The 19,604-nt window shown below is 29.4% G+C and overlaps 1 long non-coding RNA gene and 5 other non-coding genes across 6 annotated transcripts in view; all 6 read left to right on the plus strand.

Moving 5' to 3' along the window:
- The first annotated feature begins 5,158 nt into the window (after positions 1 to 5,158).
- LOC126550117 (uncharacterized) overlaps positions 5,159 to 19,604 on the plus strand; it is a 48,977-nt gene continuing 34,531 nt past the window's right edge. Inside the window, exon 1 of the long non-coding RNA XR_007604165.1 lies at positions 5,159 to 5,464. This is a non-coding gene — a long non-coding RNA (uncharacterized LOC126550117). The remainder of the gene's footprint in view (positions 5,465 to 19,604) is intronic.
- Trnap-ugg (transfer RNA proline (anticodon UGG)) lies at positions 8,709 to 8,780 on the plus strand. The gene has a single exon. It is a non-coding gene; the product is annotated as a tRNA-Pro (tRNA).
- Positions 8,931 to 9,002, plus strand: Trnap-ugg (transfer RNA proline (anticodon UGG)). Its single transcript has one exon. It is a non-coding gene; the product is annotated as a tRNA-Pro (tRNA).
- Positions 9,159 to 9,230, plus strand: Trnap-ugg (transfer RNA proline (anticodon UGG)). Its single transcript has one exon. It is a non-coding gene; the product is annotated as a tRNA-Pro (tRNA).
- Positions 9,352 to 9,423, plus strand: Trnap-ugg (transfer RNA proline (anticodon UGG)). The gene has a single exon. It is a non-coding gene; the product is annotated as a tRNA-Pro (tRNA).
- Positions 9,572 to 9,643, plus strand: Trnap-ugg (transfer RNA proline (anticodon UGG)). The gene has a single exon. It is a non-coding gene; the product is annotated as a tRNA-Pro (tRNA).

The raw sequence follows: 19,604 nt of genomic DNA on the forward strand, positions 1-19,604 counted from the left end.
AATTAATCAAAATTTGTCAAATATTATATTATGTAATACATAGCATACTTTTATTATACTGATAGTTTAAAAGAAATAGTGACACTACCAAATTTTCTCTTATAAAAACCATGGTAAATGATTTATAAAATAATGAACATTTTTTTAAACACTTTAATTAATGTTTACTTATAAGACAATATTTTTGTGTAGGGAATACTTGCAAATATTATAGTTATGATGTTAATTGAAACAAAATGCATGTGTTTATTCTATTAACTCTATTTTTTTATAAAATGTATTTTGTTTTATCTTTGCGTTTTATATTTTAATAATTAGGTTAGATTAGGTTAATATGAATAGTATACTATTTAATACCTATGCTCAGATTGAAAGTTAATATTTTATAGTTTACTAAAATATATTACTACCTACTATTACTGATTTACGGAAATTTACTATCAACTATAAAATATAATAAAAAATATCTAATATCATAATATCAAAATTATCATTTTACATATATTTCCACAGTGACGAACGTAGATATTTTATAATATTATGCTCTTATACCTACCTAGTATGAAGTTACAAAAATCATACGCACGATTATTTATCATATATCATTAAATGGTATAGGATCCGCTACAACAGTCACCGTGGGAAATGCAAATCTCTGTAGATCTCACCTGCAGCATACAATATTATATTATTACGCGTACGATAAAATAGTAGGTACCTATAGGTACCTACAATAATAATCAATCGCATTACCATCGTCACCGCCGCCGTCAATCAATCGGCAACGATTTCCTTTTGTGAATAATATATTATAATACATGTATATACTTTACTCGCCGAATACTGTAACCCTTTGATGCTGCTGTCCGGGCCACCTGGAATTAACAAGACCCAGCCGCTCCGCGTTTATATTCAAATATTATGCGCGTACCGATTTGCGTAGGTACATATTATACTATAATGGTGTATTATGTACTTATATATACCTGACACGCGGTCCGCGGGGACCCGGAAGGGATAAGTCATAGAGGTACGTGAATCGTAGATGAAGGTACAGTCGGTTGAGATCGCGGAGAAAATTTTAATCTGAGAAAGCCTACGGAATAGCGTAGTATTATATAATATTATAATGTTATATAGTGCCGGGCTCTTCTGGTGCAGCTGTGTCGTCGTCATGCTAGAGACGGAATTCTATATAATATTATAATGTATACATTGTATACCGAAGCCACAAAAGGATTTAAGGTATCCTTTATACATATATAATAATATAAGGTCGCGGTTGCGTGTACGTATATTATTAAAAAACGTGTCCGTTGTCAGAGAATACAAGGGTATCCGCCGAAATTATTATTATTATTACTGTTAACTTGATGCCAAAACGAGAAATAATATAACGTGTAAGCTATCTATAATACGACTGTGCGAATTTGTACCTCGGCAAATTATTACTCGACCCTTTTAAAACACTTATTAACTGTGTTAAATTCCCAAGCGCAAATATCGTTCGCATTATTATATTATCATATATTATTATTAACACGCATAGTGTACCTATATCGTCTGCATCGCCAATAATTTGCAGTTTATATTAGCAATTATTATTATAATTGCCACAGACATAATAATAATACATACGAGAAAATATTTGTCATTATAATATATTATTTCAATAGATTGCAGTAATTCATATTAATAATGTAGTTGTAAGACATCAAATATTCTGCGACGAGACATCAATTTAGGTACTCTGTAGACTATAATAGATTAGTATACATACATATTTATATCACATTAGTTGTTTGACTCGTACAATAGTATTAATAACTCGAGGGCGTTTCAATTGAAAAGCACTTTATTTTTTAAACTCTGTATTTTTACTTTGTTGACGCATTATCCAAAATATAACTTTTAAAACTAAACAATTTCTATAACTATTACTTTACGTTTATTAAACAATAAATTATGCTGAAAAAGCCATTTTAATATGTTATAGAAAATATTTAATTTTGGTTTCGCACATGCAGTTAAAACTGTATGACAGTACCTATAAGTTGAAAATTTTAGAAACCCATATCATATTAAATAAAACGTATTGTGATCAAATGAATAACTTTGATCAGTTTCTCGAAATATTATTTGACGGTATTATAATATTATACAGGAATATCCATTAATTAAATAACCATTTTCTTGTGCCTATAAAATAACACATCTACTTATGAGTTATAATAGAAAAAATAAATAGTAACAGTGGTAATTATTTCATTATACTGTAAGGGTACAACATTTACATTAAGTACTTGTTACAGTTACACGGAATCGAAATAATATTATTATTATTACCTATTATTCAAACATATTATTAATAAATTAATTAAACAGTTTTCATGCACGCGAAAGAATTACTATTTACTGTAATATTGCTTTTCGATAGAGTAGGATAGACTTAATATTGAATATGATAAAATATCTAATTGATTTTTCTCATTTCTCATTTTAAAAAGTTAAAAAATTTATGATGTTATTATATCCATTACATTTATTGTACCATTGAATATAAATTACAGCCAAATAAAAAAAAAAAAAAATCAGTGAATACCAGAGATAGTTTATCCTTTTGTCATTTTTTGGTGTAATTTCAACAGCACAATTATCATTTGCAAGCTTAAATCATATAATAAATCAATCTAACGTGATTCGTGGACCTCAATGTTTCACAAAATATCAACAAGAGTATAAAAAATACTTGAGTCTTTTAATTTAGGTCAAGGGGGAAAAGAAAATAAATCTTAAAAAATGTGCTAAACATAATCATTTAACGAATGGTGGATGAAGGCGAAAGGAGGAGTGCTTTTGTGTTTATTATTATTACTGGCAGTGTTTTTTTTATTTTTTATCGCGTGCCACTGCACTAAAGACCGCGTGCAATGTCGGTAAGGGGAGTGTTGAACTTTTTTGCGTTCTTTTTATTTTAATTATGACCTTGACTCATATTTCTCTCAAGGCCAAATGTTTTAACTACCCTCGCCGCGAGGAAAAGTTTCTTACTTTTTTATTATTATTCTATTGCACCTCGCGCCTCACCCTACCACAACGCCGACGCCGCTGCTGCCTTCTTTGTTATTGCTGTTAAAAGAAGTAATTTATCCATCCCCTCAGCCAGCGGTGGCTGGATTTAATTTGCGTGCAACAAGTGCCATAAATATTTATCGTCGATTAAAAAAAAAAAAAGAAAACGAGAGAAGAAAACAAAAACAAAAACAACAGATTAAAAACATTCCAGACGTTGCATTTTTTTACGGCAACTGTACGTAATCAGGAAATAACTATTTGTTTACAGATTTTTCTTTAACACATGTTTTCACGTTTGTCTATAAGTCAAAACTTTTTAAATTGTTTATATAAAACATACATCATTATCATATAAGTTCAAGTTATCTCAATTTTGTAAAATTATTCTGTTTTATACTAGTTTTGATTTTACTTCAGATTTTCTAATTAAGTTATAAATACTATAAGATATATCTAAAATATATTTTTTACTGTTGAATTGTAAACCTTATTTAAAACTTAAAAAGCGAAAAAGTTAAAGCTAAGGCATGTAGATAACTATAATAAAATATACATTGAAGTACTTCTACTCGGTTGCATAAAAATTAAATGTTTAAAATATCACTAAATATTTATTAAATAAATAGTAAGAAAATGGTCTCTTAAACATGATTTTAGTAGTACGCGCGTGATTGGTATACATTAATATCTTTTTTTTTATGCAATTGCAATGTAAATTAAAATGTAAAACGATTAAAATGTATGGTTGTACAGTGTACACGTATAATACTAAATTATTATGATATAATAGGTACTATCAGTAATTAAAAATATCCATAGTGGCATAATTCAAGTTAATAAATATTTATAAAAAGTATCGGCACAATATTATTTACAATATTATATTTTATCAACCTTCAACTGCTAAAAACACAATATCCAATTGATAATATAAGTTTGATAGCTAATATATTATGTATACCAAGTTCATATAATTTCACTGATAAAAGAAAAAAATTACATAATATAATATAATACTTGTGTCTTGTATACAACATTTCTAATAAATACACTATACGGTATACACACATACGACATACGTATATAAATTATATTACGTATGACGGTGAAAGATTCTAAGAATAATTCTAAAAAAACAAAATTGACTATATATGCTTGGTATCAATTTCTCATGAATTATTTTCAATTGATGTCAAACAACTCAAAGAAAGAAATAATAAAGACACATTTGTTCACGTTTATTATATGGTATTATACATATCTAACTAGTATACACAAGTAAAACTATATTGCTCCAAGTAACATCATTATTGGTGGAAGACAAAAGCCAAAACGAAATAAGAAAATATAAATTGTATTATTCATTTATTCATAAACGCTAATCTATACGTACGTACATGCTTTCAATAATCTACGAATAAAGACGATCTATACGTATATGAATTTAGTTTAGTAAACCATACAAACATAGATTTTTACTATTCTATATTATGGATTATGTATTGATGATTTTGAAATAGATATACCAAATATTAATATTGGCACAAATTACTTCGTCGCTTATGCCAAATAGCCGTCGTTTCTTGCAGCAACGTCGTAAAGGAGCTAGATATATAGAAATATAAAGGATGCGTTCGTTCATGTACAGTTTCCTACGAGTTAGAAAATGTTTTACCTAATACGAGCCAACTATATTTCTGTAATCATGTGCCTATATGCACGTTAAAAAGATGAATAAAATAAAAATCCATAGTTATACACAAATCGCAACTATTTTTTTTTCGATACACATATTAAATATAGTATACTTCACAACATAATATAATGGATACATATTATAAGCTTGAAAGCACCGATTTTGACGAATCCGTATGATTTTAAAAACGCGAGTGCGGGTTCGTCGATCCAGGTGCATTCAAAACGACAGTACCTACACCTTTATTACACGCATAGTATAATAATAATATATAATATGCATGTCTACCTATATGTTTAATAATAATAATAAAAAGGGTATGCAAATTTATGCGCTCGATCCTGGGAGGCTGTGTTCCGCATTCGACGTGCTTTCTCGCGGGGAACCGGTAGCGTGGCGCGTGTATATAATATTATAATATATACAATATACATATAGGGTATAGAAGGGCGCCGTGAACGGGTGTCGTGACGGGGGTTAAGGGGATACAGTGTGAAATAGAGTGTGTGCATGTGTTTGTGTAGAAAAGAGAGAGAGTAACAGGAAAAAAAGGCAAATTTAGATCGACGTGGTTCAAAAAACACAACCGAAAGGGTTAAACGCAGAAGAGCGCATATTTAAATATTACTAGTCAGTAGTCGACGGCGGAGGACATACGGAACGCAAACGAAAAGCGGCACTCTAAAATCACCGGTGAGTACCTACCATAATATTATAGAATTGTAGAATATTATTATTGTTGTCCCGTTCGTCCGCAGACGTTTATTATTATTATTTTATTATATTTTGTTATTTTTACTGTAAAACGCCCCAAACCAGTTTAGAACCCACAATGCGTATAACACACAAGCCGCGCATGCAATCTATTCCGTTTTGGGGGAAGTTTCGCCCTCCCGAACCCTTGACCTCTCGGCTCTTCCTCCGCCCACAATCGGGGCTGGCTTGTCCAAATATATTATCAATAATAATAATAATATTGTATTATAATACATCACCAAGCCAACGAAGCAAGATGGTGTATAAAACATACTATATGGGGTACTATAAATATATACTATAATAATAAATTGTACTGCGAAACAATAATATATAAATACATTTGAAATAACGAATTTTTTAATTGTACTATCGTTAAAAATTATAAAAAAACATGCATTTTAAACATTCATAATTTTTTTCGTAGTATCTTAGAATTATTTCTACCTTACCTAGCTATAAATCTAATAGCCCACAAAACTATGTACACATGCAATAAATTCCGAGTCGTATAAATTATATATTAAACGCATATTATAGTCAAGCGATTGGAAAATAAAATTAATTGTTTATGTAAATCGGTACATTTTTTAAAATAGAGCATTTGAAGTTGACAATTTTAGTTATTATAGTTTATTACGCTTAATAATTATGTATATGAATATCAGATACAAGTATATTTAAATATAACATTTAAAACTATACAATGTTAAAGTACATCTATAAGATTCACATAGAATATTTAGGTGAAATTCATAGAAAATATTACTACAGAAATATAGAATAATAATATATTGTTTTTAATGTTGAATTGATAAGATATTATTTGAGAATTAAATTGGAACAGATTTAATGTTTTATGAGAAACTGAAAAATGTCATAAAGCTAAATGTTTGCGTCTATATTTTAAGTATTGTTTTATAAAATTAAAATTTATAAGATAACTTCTATAGGGATTCACTATTTATTTAAAATATTCGTTTATAAATTAAACATCTCTATAGATTATTGTCAATATTATAATCCGATAAATTTAAATCTATATTTCGTTTTACATAGCCATACACATATTTTTCTTGAGATTCAGATATTTCCATATTTAAAGACAAAATATATTTTTATTTATAAAGCATGTTATGAACAATTATATACAAATATGGATAATAATACTGAAATGTATTTTAATGGATTAGGTACTTCTACTGATTAATAACGTTGAAATTCCTAAATTTGTAGATTTTGTAAATATTGTCTTTTTTAGTAACTGCATACGGAAGACTAAAGGCAATGATAAATCATTATTAAACATTTTTGCAGACACATTTGAAATAATCAATTACATGGTATTTACTTTTTCCTCCTAAGCTTCAATTATAAGTAAAAAAAATATATTTGCTTAATCTTTAATGATTTGAATGTAAAACATAGTATAATAAATTATTCTTATAAGTAGGTAATAACTAATGATAGATAGTATTTTAAGTGTGGGATATAGATATATACCTTATTTTTACTAGTATAATAATTATACATTGTAATCATAGTATCATCATAAACTGCTAAAAAGGCAAAATACCCACTGAAATTAAATTAAAATTTCTTATAGTACTAATAATTATACCTAAATACCTAATACTAAAAATTTTATTATTATAATATTATTTCACTTAAGTATTATATTACTATTATCTTGTCAATTTTCTTCCAATGAGAACATTTTTTAATTGATGAAACATGTATTTTTTTTATTTTTTTTATTATTAGTATTACACTCACATAGACATAGTCTATACCACGGTCACATAATATTGTTCATTTTGATTTTTACCTATATTATAACATAATACCTATTGTGAAATAAAAAAAGTTAGTTTTATAAAATTTATTAGGAACTTACCTAACTTTATTCAATTTAATGAGTAGGTATATTATTGCTTTTAGTTGTTTCCGAACTACCCGTATGGCCGTATATCATTTTTTATTTTATTTTCACATTTTTGGATTTTTGTTAATAATCTTAACGAAGCATAATAGCTTGAAGATACTGACGAAATTTATTTTACAAACATACTTTATAAGTACATTAAGTATTTGAGTATAATTAATAGATAATGTGTTAATAAATTAATTTGTAAATTTTAAATAAATTAAAAAAAATTCTTGCATATTTTCTACTTAACCTATTTTTATGATTTGTACTACAAATATTACGTGGCATATTTCGATACTTTTTAGTGCATAGAAATCCGAGCGCTAGTAATGAGTAAAATAAATGATTTATATTTATTATCAAAACTGTAGGTGCCTATTTATTATTATAATCATTACCTAATACCTTTAATTATATTTTTATTTTTCTGTTTTTTTGTTTTTCTCTGATAATAATTTAAAAAGCTATTACATAGTCACATGCCTACATAGGTATCTATTTTACAAATCGGAAATAATGGTTAATACCTACTATACAAATTATCATTATACATATAGCTAGCCGCTAGGTATACGGTAGGTAGTAAACCACAACCGTAATAATTTTGTATTTTAAAGAATCGAAATTGAAATCAAATAATTTTTTATCAGTGTTGTGTTATCGGGCAAACAATAAAAAAATCATTTCCGTTGTATATAAGCTATTTATTCAAATATATTGTGTTACTAAAGTGAGTAGAATAAAATTCTTTTAAAAATTAAAACCGTATTAGTAAGTACCTACCTAAATAATATATTGTAATTTATTATTATAATTATTACCTAACATTGATTATACTATGTAAAATACTAAAATCAATGTTAGTAGATACATATACAAAGGATAAAATGTGGGCGAACATGCTTGGCAAATCATCTTATTTAATGTGGGATCAAAAGGATGTTAAAATACATTATGTTATTTATATTATATTAATAAGAAGGAAGGAATTCCGGCACTCCGTATTTAATCGAATCGTCAAGTTGAAAATCACTGTCACGCGTACTTATATATTCGGTGGAACGGCGTAGTAGCAGCAGTGGTGTCAATGGCAGTGAACAATATCAGTGATAATCAAAGGAGAAAACAAAAAGGGGGAATCCTCAATAGTAATAAGTCGGTCGATTATAATATTATTATGAAGAAAAAAAACTGTTTACGTGTATTTTAATGGACCTTAAAGAGAGTACGAATTACTGTAACATACATGGCGGCCTGTTGGTCTAGGGGTATGATTCTCGCTTTGGGTGCGAGAGGTCCCGGGTTCAAATCCCGGACAGGCCCAGACAAATTTTTTGCACTTTTTTTCAATTATTTTTTTTTTTTACATTCCTCCTTCGAACCGGTCTCGTTAGTAAGCCAACTCTATTCGATACCTTTCACTAGCTTCTCGCACCGTTCTAAATGGTGAACATTAAATTACACTATCACCGCGGCCTGTTGGTCTAGGGGTATGATTCTCGCTTTGGGTGCGAGAGGTCCCGGGTTCAAATCCCGGACAGGCCCAGCAAACTTTTATTTTTTTCTATAATTTATTTTTTTTTTCGACTTCCAGTTCGTCGATAAACCGGTCCGTTTGATCGCGAGTGAAAGGAAATGGAAAGTCACCAACAACCGATCGTTCGCGTTAAGCCATGAGCATTCACGTTCAACATATATCGCGGCCTGTTGGTCTAGGGGTATGATTCTCGCTTTGGGTGCGAGAGGTCCCGGGTTCAAATCCCGGACAGGCCCAGACAAAATTTTTGCATATTTTTTTCATAACTTTTTACTACTGGTTTTTTTTTTTATGTTTACTTTTTAATCACGCGTGCTTGTGACTAAACGACAATCGTTCGTGTCTTTCTCTCACCGCGGCCTGTTGGTCTAGGGGTATGATTCTCGCTTTGGGTGCGAGAGGTCCCGGGTTCAAATCCCGGACAGGCCCGAAACAAAATTTTTTTGCAATTTTTTTGCATTTTTTATTTTTTTTTTTGTTTGTACATTCTTTCATCTAGTCACTCGTGCTAGTGGGAGAAATTCTACAGTAGTTAGATCATTTCATGGAGTGACCGTTCATAACATTCACATATCGCGGCCTGTTGGTCTAGGGGTATGATTCTCGCTTTGGGTGCGAGAGGTCCCGGGTTCAAATCCCGGACAGGCCCGAAAAATAAAATTTTTCGAAATTTTTTGTCGTTTTTGAGTGCGGTTTTATCGTTGCCATTATATTTGAACGAATAAAAATTTTAGTTTTATATAGATAATAATAACATTGCTTTTTTCACTTTTTTTTTTTTTTTTTTTTGAAAACGTCATGTCAAATTATTACGGTATACTGCAGGTTTATACCAGGTATACAAACCACGTTTACATGTATATTATACTATGCAAATTGAATGAACACCAACTCACAAAAACTACCCACCATCGTGAAGCTGTTTGCATTTGACGGGCAGCTACTATATTTAATATTATATATATATATATTATACACGCTAGCAAAATACATTTCAGATACACGACTACGCGATTAAAATATATACACACAATATATAGGTATAGTACTTATGTATAGCGAGTGTATACTATTTATATTGTATATATATATATATAAATACATACATTATATATACAGCGTGACGGGACAAAAACAATACAGAAATTCCATGTTTGCGTTCGGAACTAATTTACGAAATACCCCTAAGGGTTTCCAGGGCGTATATATATAGATATATATATGTTATAAGTGTGTGTGTGTGTGTTGTATACTGCTACGCGAGGCCGCCCTTGGTGGCGGGCCGGCAACGTACATCAAAGGCACCCTTAACCCTTTGCCCGTCTGTGTATAATGTACATATCCGCATGGAAGCCGTTCCTTAAATCTAAGGAGTTACCCCGTCGCAATTAATTTCACGCCAGTCGTATATGTAAGACGTGTATACAACGTACACGTATATACTTATATACGTATGTATATTTTATGTATAGGAACATTATATATTTTAAGGCGAGCTTTCTATCGCTGCAGTGGTGGTGCCTAGGGCGGAGAATACCTGCGCAGCCATGAACAGGGAGGTTCATTATTGTAAATAGGTGTAAATCATATACACGTGTGTGTACAATATAATATAATATAATATTACTATAGATATTGTGTTTGTAACGTGCCCGTAATTATTTTTGAATTCAGTCGAATGGATTCGCAAAACAACGTTTTATCTCGTCTTCTGAATTATGGACGAATCTAATAAATAATTTTAAAAATAATTATGGAAAGTTATTAGGTACTCTGTTGAAGTCTTATGTCAATACGGTCTTACAAATGCATTGAATCGCCTATACTCAAAATATTAATAACAAAATTTTATTAAAATTATAGATTATAAGAGTCGATTTGATAAGTAAATTAATGCAATTATTATTTTAAAAGTTTAATTTATAATATATAATATATCTGTACATTTTAAAGACTGTAAATTTCCTACAATAACTATAATAGCCTATTGGATGTATATGAGGGAACATAGTAAGACACTCTGTGCGGCTGCACAATATGATTGATAGTTATAAATTTACTATAAGTATGTATACCATTTTTGTTTGTGGTAAATCCATCGGCACAATAGATGAATAGATTTTAGGTAGTTTAGAAAAATCGGCTCAATTGACGAACACGAATAATTTTTTGGAAAATCTATTGGTTTTTTACAGTATTCAATTGATATTTCAGTATTTCGTTATGTACCAAATATTATGAAAAAATCAAGTTAAACATAAGATTTTAATATTTAATATTAATTTTATGTGTGAATTAGGTATAGTAAATAACTTTTGTTCAAAAGTTTGAAAATTACGGTACTAATTCAATACATTATTTCAGTATTTTAATAAATTTAAGTAATCATATTCCGCCAAATTAATTTATACATTTTAAACATTAATTTTTTTTATTTTTTTAATGTTTTCATACATAGATTACAAACATAACATTATTTTCCGTTATAAATTTATAAGTTTATAACAATAGCATATTATTATATAGAGTTTATTAATCTGATGAATAAGAATAATATATAATATTACTATTAGGTACTATTTAATTTTTGATTTTTATTCCATGATGTGCAAGATACAATACTAATGACTATTGCCTGGCTTTAGATAAAGTATTTATTTTTGTTCAAAAATTAGGTCAATCCCTGTCTTACGTACCTATAATGGTATTTGTATTTTTCACTGTAAATTGAATTTTCTTTGTTTAAATTTTAGACTAGTTTCCTCAAATGATTCATATAGCCTTTGAAGCCTTTTACTCAAATAATTAGTTGCAAAGCTCATCTCCCCTCTAAGGTGTAACGATTTATTTTCTTATAACCTTCTTGGGCTAATTACTAATTACTGTTCATAAAACAGGTTACAATAATGCGTTTTGCTTGTTATAATAACACGTTTCATAAATAATATTATTCCAAAATAGTATATAAATAGGTGTATACATAATTTTTTTAATAAATTAAAAGCAACTATTATTTTATTTTGGGTGTGATTACTAGTATACATCAACAATAATCATGAAATTATTTATTTATATTTTACTTATGTTGAAAAAAACAATTACCACAAATTGTTACACTTTATTAAAACAATGTATTATTTTCATTATGATACTATATTTCTTATAAATAATAAAAATGTATTTTGCTTTTATTTTATAGTTGGAAAATAATAATTTATTTTAAAATCATTTTTAAACTTAGCCAATCGCTACAAAACTAAAAAATATAGAAATTATATAATATTGTTTTTGTATTTCATTGTTAATAAATTAATAAAGTCTAGTGTTCTGTGGAATATACTAATAAAATACGTCATGGTAATAATATGTCCAATTATGTCATTTTACCATAAAAATAAATAACATTTTAAAATTTGTATTTTGCATACGTTATCTTAACGTAACAATATTTGTATAGGTACAGTATACACAATACCTATACACTATATTATGTAATATACAAATATGATTTATATTACTTCTATAAAAAAATTTAATTTTTTGAAAATGTCGTAATTATTGTGCAATATAATTTGCACTCTCATCAAAAAATAAATATTTACTTAATAAGGAGAAGTAACATTCGTAGACGCATTATGTTTTGAAACAAAACTAGCAGTTGTATTAATTCTTAACAAAACACATAATAGTATGATGTTTCTATTTGATATTACTGCAATGCAATTCTACGTACAAGAATCATTTTAATTTACAAGTAGAATAACACGTTTTAAATGATAATATTATTGAAATTTAATTCTTTAAAACACTATAACCTGTTTTTGTACGAGTTAATTTTAACCATAATATTTTTCATTTCTAAAACTGTTTATTTAACTATATTGACTGATTGTTATTATCAGCTAAATATTGTTTTATAATATTATGATAGACTATCATAAAAATTTATTTTTCAGTCATACTGAAATTAAAAATACAATGTATATTAGATATTTATTGTTTTAAGTTAGATATTATCTAATAACAATTTAATTAGTTTTTATTAGATTCTGGGCGATGAATATATTGTTGATTTTATTATGTTTTTTTTTTTTGTGGATGAGTACACGATAAATTGTCAATAAAATGCTTCAATTCTCAAAAATGGAAGATGGTTTAAACTTTATAGTATTAAATTGGATATTACAGTATATCAGAAGCTTTGCATTAAATTATAAAAATTTTAGTCAATATTTAAAAATTAAAATTTTCTTATGTATATAAAGTAGATTAAAAATAGGAATTTCGAAAATTTAATACAAGCTTCTTATAAATGATTAATTTTTGAATTAAAAAATATCGTAATATCAGAATATTAGAATATTATTTTATAACCGGATAAAGCTGGAATTTTGATAAATTTCATGAAAATGACGAAAATTAGTAAATTATTTTGTAGTTGAAAATTCATATATATGTTATACAAGATTTGTCATCATTATTTTATACTAATACCTATAAAATCTAAAAAAATGTATAAAGATAATTATTCTTTACAGATATATTAGGTTTCAATTTGGACGAAATTAGTTGTATAAATGATAGAATGGATAACAACATTTCAATTATTTTGTTATAATTTAAAATCATTATTCGTGGAACTTAACTCTTATGAATTTTACTATACTCAAATACACCTAGAACAGTGACTACATCTGACCCTACATCGTAATGCACCTACAGCAAAGCGGTACCCACTGACCTACCTTTTTTAATTTAAGTATATAATATTTTAGATGAAAATGTGTATACAATAAAATTACATAGCATTATAATATTTATTATTTCATTAAATTATATTATTTTACATTGATTTCTAGCTGTAAATTATATAAAGCGAAATCTCTCAGTTCACAAACACGTTACAATAATAATTATTAAAGTTTGACGGCGGTTATAATTGGTTCCTGCCCTCTGCTTGTAGGCTGTTGAAATCATATTTAATTTAAAATTTAAAACTGCTGAATAACGAAAAAACTTAAGTTAGTTATGGTAACTTAAATTTAATCAATAAATATTCTTAAGCATTACCACTTATATAAGCAAATTTCGATAAAACCACGATAGACTTTATAGAGGTCATCGAAACAAATTCATGACATAATTATTAATCATGATTGGTAGAATAATAATACTACAGAAATAATATTACTTTTATTATTTTACTGATTAATATTACATTTTTAATATACAATAATACGTTTCTGTACATAACAATCATATAATATCAACATCATGGTTATTACGGCTATAAAGCAAATACTGTTGAAATTTATTTTCCTATTTTACCTGACTAACATATTAAGTCCTAAGTTTTACAGTACACAACTATTTATGTACTGATTTTTTTTTTTTTTATCGAAACTCGTATTATCGGATAAACACGCATAGAACATCATATTTTATTATTATGTAGGTACATAAATACTGAAATATGTGTTCACTACTACCATCCCCTATTCCGTAATCTGTATTTATTCAAATTGACTTATTATTGTTGTTGTTGTTTCCAATACGCCAATTAACCGGTGCACCGCGGACAATGGACGCATGTACAATGTAGGTGCCGGATGTCCGGCGCTCGTGTGCTATAAAATGACAATAAATATTTTCGTCGGCCGACTTAATGTCTCGTGAATAATTCGTTGTTGTCGTTGGGTCGACGGTAAGGAAATGATTGTTATTAATGACTGTCCACCGCCGCCGTCGCCGCGATGACCCCGTCGTCGGCCGAGTGTTTATGTGGATGTGTGTATCCGCGATGGGGCGTTGTGTTGTGCACACGCGCAAAAAAGGTTTCGGAGAAAAAAAAGGGTTGACCGCACCCGGCCAAGGGCCAAGGGTCAAGGGTCACGCCTTGTGTGCTCGTGTATTATAGGTACCGGACCATTGACCATTAATAGGTTAGTCGTATGTATGTATACAATATAGTACGATATTATAATATTTTATGTACCCGTATATTATACATATACATGTACTTACCTATAAACTGCTCGAGCGGGGTGACGTGAAATTTATTACTCCCGGACCGCGTGCGACACGTAGTGGTACGCAATTTTATAATATCGCTATTAGCGCACATACACACATAATATATTATTATTATTATATGAATTGAATTAATGACGTAGTAGGAACACACGCGCGCAGGACTTGCGGCAGGACCCTCCGCACCGGCGACGATATTATATATTTGCGAGTATATATTGTCACAGAGATCATGCACGAAACCCTCTCGGGAAACAAATTCGAAACTATACAAGTATACCTATATTGTACTGTTTGCTCGGATGTGATATGCGCGTATAATATAATTACATAGCTGAACGGATGACGCGTGACGAAAATCCTCCTATTTATATAATAAAATAATTAAGGCCTGTATGTAAATGCTCTGAAAATCCTAACCCAAAAATGCGATAATGCTCATAAACAATTACCCGCATTTGTTCGATAGTCACAGGACAGTGAAAGGATAATGACGGTTAACTTTCGACATCGACTCGAAATGAACGCGATCAGGATGTGATCTTCTAACTGACCACGATTATAGTTGTTATTTTTTTGAGTAATATAAGACATTATACCATTATAGCATGTTCATATTTGATAATCACCGCAGATAGCGATTTGCATTCATAAATACAACAATATTGACATCTGCGGTACGGACGAGAAATACTTAAAATCTATTATTAAAGCACAATATATTATGAAAATATTATATTTCTCGATATAGTATTCTAGATTGCCTAGTTTATACTAAAAACTCAAATATTGTGCTAATAAGCAAAAAATATTATTGAATATTAATAAAATTGACTGGAAGTTCTTGAAAATTCAAAATAAATAAAGTTGCACAGTTACATTTGTTACATGAAATGTTTGAGTTCTTGGAATGTATTTTATTACTAGAACAGCCCAATGTGTCTGTTGTTGGTCATTCGAATATCAGTACAACTACCACAGTTGCCAATGATTCTATACACAGTTGAATTTAGATGTGCAAAAATTATAGTGATCAATAAGTATAATACCTATACTAAAAAGAATTAGATTCTATTTGGGTATACCTATTACCTATATATTATATCTTATGGGAATTAAAAAAAATACCGCACCATACCTACGACAATAGTTATTACTAATCTAACCGAATTTGGATTAAAAATAAAGAGTTTTGAACAATTCGAGAAAAATCATATTTTATTTAGTCATACTAAGTTGCAAATTTAAAATGATGGTTGAAAAAATTGAATATAAAATTATTCAAAATAATTTATGTATACCATAAATAATAGTGTAGTTTATTTTAACATTGAACAATAACTTTTATTTTATAAATACTATTTTGCACCATAATACCTATATTGTTATTGGTACCTAGGTATATTATATACTAACATCAGTAAAAAACTATACTTATCTACAATAAGTAACCATTAATTTGACGTAAACGTTGTATTATAAATTTACCAACAAAATTGTACCATCCAGGATAGTCGAATTGCACTCGTTCAATAAAGGAGTTAAAATTTAAGGCGAGTTCCCACTATGAACGTTAATGTGTACGAGTAAACATGTCAAGAGCCGGACAACGTGTTAGTGGAAACCTGCCTTTAAAAACGATAAAAATATTACGAATCTCACGTCTAACTCACGTAAAAAACCTTTAAATGCATAATTATATTTTTGTTGAAATATTTTTATTTTTTTTTGAGCCAAGTGTAGTCGACTATTACCTTTTTTAAACCCGAGTGCAATTCGACTAAAACGAGTGAAATTCGTCCATACCCGCGCCATCGTTGAACTCTGTGGGTAAACGTCGAACAGTATACAGCACCACGCGTAATAGGTCATATGTTATGAGTATGGATCCTTTTACTATGATCTAGACAATAATAATATAGTATGATACCTTATATAGTATCGGAAATACAAAATATGCGTTCAAATTATTAATTCTAAAACGTGTCTATGTATTATATTTTACACGCTATATATTGAATTATGATGATATAAAATTGTGGTTTAAGGCGTATATTTCTAAGAATACTTTTCTTGAGAACAACAACAATCTCGTCCCGTAATGATATCGTTGGCGATATATGCAGGCTGGCACGTATGCCGTTTTTCGGATATAATATGTATATAATGCAGCATTCACCCCCGAAGGACAATCCGCCGCCGCTACCGCCAAACGCGCGGGCGGGTCCCGGACATTCGTCGACTGCTGCTGTTGCCGGTGCCGGGGCGCGTGCGAGGGTGGTGACCATGGCGACGGCCGTACGCCGTGCGCGTATTTTGACCGCGGGGGATGGCGGCCCGCCATTTTATTTTCCACCACTTTCGCCGTCGCCACCACCGCCACCGATGAGGACGACAACATATCCCGTACGTACCTATATGATCTCTGCACTCGCCCGAGGTCGTCTCCCGTTCAAAAATATCGTAAATCGGAGTTAATTATTGTATATATGTATTATAATATAATATTATATATAATTGATTACGTTTATAACGCACATAAAGTTTACAAGTGCATCATCGCCGCAAGCACGCATCAGAGACACATTTATAATAGCGAACGCGACTGCCGATGAGCCAAAAACGGCCAATTTTTTATTCCACACAAACGAGCTACTTTTTTTTCAATTATTAGGAATTCGTTTTCACGAGTTACACACCAATATTTGTAACCGATTTATTCGTTTGAACTCAAATCTGCAGAAACTATCTTTTAATAATAATTATTATTCTACTGACCTACAGAGTGTCTGGTAAAATAGCACGAATAAAAAATTTTGTCTGCAATTTTTTGTCGCTCACATAAAAACAATATTAAAAACTTGAAATAGACAACTTCTTAATCGTATTATTTATTTTTATATATACAATATTTCTAACGTAATTTATCTTATTTCATTATCATAATAATGCACAGAGCTTAACAAAAATGACCATTAATTATCATTTATATATTACCTATTTTTTTTTATTATTATTACACACTCAATGCTTTTAGTGACTGTGACTTGAATATTTCGATATTTTTAATACATAGATGAACTCTTATAGTTATACCCAATTAAAGGATATTATATTCATGGAATAATTATATTCTTCTCTTACACAGGCCAAGTTTGAAAAATCAAATTATTTATGAATACAAGGAGTAAATTGTTCAAAGTTGTTCAAAACGATTGATCCGTTTTCAAATGCATATGCATTTTTAATTTTTGGTGCTATAGTAATATAATATAATAATATAGTAAAACAAAATAGTAATATTTCGAATTTATTTAAAGGTACCCCCGCATAAAATATGTTCTAAATGCGGCTTTCTTAAGTCCCACGAACAACATTTAGTTTGGAACTCAAATAATTATTCATTTTATACACTTTCGTTATTATTTACTCGGTTAATTATTTAGCATCACTTTGCTTGATGACGTTAATAATAATACGTTTGCTATCTCTAACCTATCATGTATCCCAAAAAAAGTAGTCACATCATGGCTAAGCTGATCAAGTGACTCCTAGAAAGTCAGTCACAGATGATCGAATGGTTGAGTATCTGTGTTTGTATAATATACTATATTGTGTATATTATAAAAGTGATATAAATGTATAATGATAAATTATAATTTTTTGACAATAGTTTATGTATTACAGTCACATAATAACGGTATAATTTTGTAATACGCATATTCGAACATCACTCGACGACGAAACGTTTCTCGAAAACGGTCGTTCGTCCGCCTACAATCGTCTCCTCCACAGCTCGTGATAATTATATTATTATTGTGACAGCATCATCGACGCTGCATCATCATCGCTGTTATTATTATTATTATTATTATTATACTTTTTCCGCGTTCAACACGTAGTTGTTGTTTCCACTTTCCGTTCGCGCTACTGCCTCCACGGCTATCGCCGCCGTCGCCGTTTGATGATGGCATAATTTCGCTCGTCGAGCGTTGTTATTATTATTTATTTATTTTTATTTTTATTTTTTACTTTTCCTCTCTTATTCGTCTTATTCTTCTTCGTCTTCTCATTTGCAGCCTAACTGTTGCACATGCCAACGCGCATAATTTAGCGTCCGAAATCTATTCACAAAAGTTCTTCGTCCGCCACTCTAGAATATATGTATATACATAATAATATATTATATTTTTCCACGAGATAACTTTTTCCTTCGCTCTTCGCCTATAAACACCGCTTTAAGTATACACACGTATGTTTATATCGTGTAAAATATAATATAAGCATGTTATAAATTATTATAAATATTATTTATGGACCGCGTAAACCGAGATTAGTGTTGTTCGTTTATTACTTAGTTGTACTCTTGATTCACTCCACTCGTACAAAATAATAATATATTATTGAAATGTATGATTTCGTTTTGCGACACAATGACTTACGATATTTTTGAACTCACGACGAAAATATGAATCACACCGCAGAGGACAGGACAAAGTGTCGTTCATTTAAATACGATGTTATTATTATTACTGCTTTTTATTTCGTATATATAATTATATACGCATACGCAAAAATGT

The sequence above is a fragment of the Aphis gossypii genome, chromosome 2 (genome assembly GCF_020184175.1).
Source record: "Aphis gossypii isolate Hap1 chromosome 2, ASM2018417v2, whole genome shotgun sequence".
Classification (NCBI taxonomy): Eukaryota; Metazoa; Arthropoda; class Insecta; order Hemiptera; family Aphididae; genus Aphis; species Aphis gossypii.